General features: G+C 39.0%; 1 long non-coding RNA gene across 1 annotated transcript in view; it reads right to left on the bottom strand.

Moving 5' to 3' along the window:
• The window catches only part of LOC143702871 (uncharacterized), an 863-nt gene extending 616 nt beyond the window's left edge, over window positions 1-247 (bottom strand). Inside the window, exon 1 of the long non-coding RNA XR_013190643.1 lies at window positions 116-247. This is a non-coding gene — a long non-coding RNA (uncharacterized LOC143702871). The remainder of the gene's footprint in view (window positions 1-115) is intronic.
• Window positions 248-2,500: the final 2,253 nt, after the last annotated feature.

Below are 2,500 nucleotides of genomic sequence, written 5' to 3'. Positions count from 1 at the left end.
ACACTCGGCGCGGTTCATCCGCACGTCAGTTTGCGCAGTGGACTAGTCATCACTGACCACACGAGCACAACACGGGAATACACTTAAATAAAGTTGTTTTGTTTCACTTTTCTACCTTTTGCGGGAACTCGGGTTTCTCAGTCAGTCACACGCGGATCCTTTCTGTAATTGCGCGCGCCGGAAGACACCAGCTGATCTGTGACGCAGCACCTACGTAATTTCCGTTAACAGCACAGTTTACGACATGTTCGTACCATAGACTGTAAAAAAGGTTCGTACCTTATGAATTTCAGATGAATTACAATACGTTTGGTACTTTTTTATTATAAAACTCGCCTTGTATTAAAATATGGTTGTGATAAATAAAAAACATAAAGCATAAAATGAACGTGGATAGCGCTGCCAGAGATATTGTAATGATGGGGAATGTAGTCTTTCACCACGAAATCATCTTTTGTGAAGTTTCTTCTGAAACTGTAGGTCATTTTTTTTGGAAGTGTCCTTTTGCTCAGTCTATCTGGAGTAATTGTCCAAAATGTGTTCTGGGATTTTTGGGTTTTATATTAATGACAAGAATCAAAGCAAGTTTTTGTATTAACCTCCTTTATTATTATTGGAAAGTTTTATATCCATAAATGCAGGGGTTAAATTGGGATTTATTATGTGGGGGTGCTCTCCCTAGGGGGGTCCGGGGGCATGCCCCCCCGGGAATTTTTTTTTGAAAAATAAACCATTAAATAGCACTTTCTGGAGAGTTTTGTGCAAAGAAATGGAGAAATTGAGTATTACATGATATGTGAAAAACTGCAAGGTTAAGAGCATTTACTTTGCAACAGGTATTAGGACATTTAGCATTTACATTACTGCTAATCAGTCATCACTTGATTACACGTTGTAATACCTTGTTATGATATAGTGACCCATACAATGTGCCAAACATAATGTACCACATGGAGAGACAGTGCAGAATATGACAGTAGCAACAGCTGAGAAGATTTGGGTCTGTGGTGACCAGGTCCACCTCATACACACTTCCTTCTCCCATTCTCTCTCTTTACTACGACAACACACACACACACACACACACACACACACACACACACACACACACACACACACACACACACACACACACACACACACACACACATAAAAAGGCAAAGTTTTGATTTCTGGCTCCAGTGGTTGCCTCATTACACAACCCACGTAAAGTTGATAATTCCGCGAATAACTGCAATTGCAGATTTCGAACAGAGATGGCGAAAACTGCGGACTGCAGCTTTAAGATATAAAAATGATGATAACACTGGTTAGTTTTACAATCAACATTTGAATTTATTTGTGTTTTACCTTTGTAATTTAATTTTGATTTTACATTTCATTTCATACACATTCTTAAAAACAGTACAGAGAACACACATCTATAACTCATCACTCATCTATAACTTCATTACTTCCCACAATGGCTGGTATGCAAACACCTCAGTATTAGTCTGCCTTTTCTTACACGCCAGGTGCTCTGCAGATCTCCTCCTTGCTACCCACTTTCTAACAAATTTAGTGGGGTCCCAAGATGCTAATGGAGGGCCAACAATGTTAACAAACATTAGAGAGGACACATTTAAGGAAACATGTAAGTCAGTTTCCTCTTCTTGGGTGAATATGCTCCACTCATTTCAATTTATCTCTGAAAGTTGGAGAATAAATGCTTGATTTAATTTTCATTAACCACAGAGCTTGGTAGCTAAAAGTAACTTAGGTCTAGCAAGTCTTACATTTCTGTAATTCACACAGATCAAATACAAATATGCTGACTGAATAGATTGCTAGTTTATTTTAAGTAGCCAGCTAACGTTAAATTAGCAATTCTCTTGGCAGTTTGCTGATAATCCGGTATCTGAAGTAAAATGCTCAAAACATCTCCTGAGAAAAATCACATGGTCAACCTAGTCCTGGTTATTTAATTTTGATTTAGTCTTATTTTTCTTACCTTGTCATTCAAGGCCAGGGCACTTTTTTGACATTTCTGGAACATCCACATCCCGCGCAACCACGGTCTCCCAGGAACATTCATTATTGCTGCGTACATTTATCCGTGTCAGATGCGCATGCGCGAGCGGTGCGCGATCATGGTCGACTGACAACGAGATTAAGCAGCTGAACAAAAATACGGCCGTGTTCCGATTTTTCTCATCTCAGCTCCGCCGAGACAAAATAGACATGCCATTTCAAAAATCTTTCATTTATTGTCAGAAATATGTTTTCAAAAGCATCACTTTCATCAAATTGTATGTGACATAATTTCCAGTAGGCAACTGACTGCAAACGAGCAGGCTTATGTGCCGGTGCTGAGCCCCGGAGAGCCCCGGCCCAATTTAACCACTGCATAAATGTAAATATACAAAAAGTAAACCCCGCTTTGACATCATCAAACTATAATTGAATTTGTACTTAAACACTAAATAGAAAGTTATAAATACATCTAGAATGTGTGTCATGT

This window comes from Siphateles boraxobius, unplaced genomic scaffold (genome assembly GCF_051911475.1).
Source record: "Siphateles boraxobius isolate OS27281-9 unplaced genomic scaffold, OSU_SipBor_1 356, whole genome shotgun sequence".
Taxonomy (NCBI): domain Eukaryota; kingdom Metazoa; phylum Chordata; class Actinopteri; order Cypriniformes; family Leuciscidae; genus Siphateles; species Siphateles boraxobius.
This window is presented reverse-complemented; position numbering and strand designations above follow the sequence as displayed.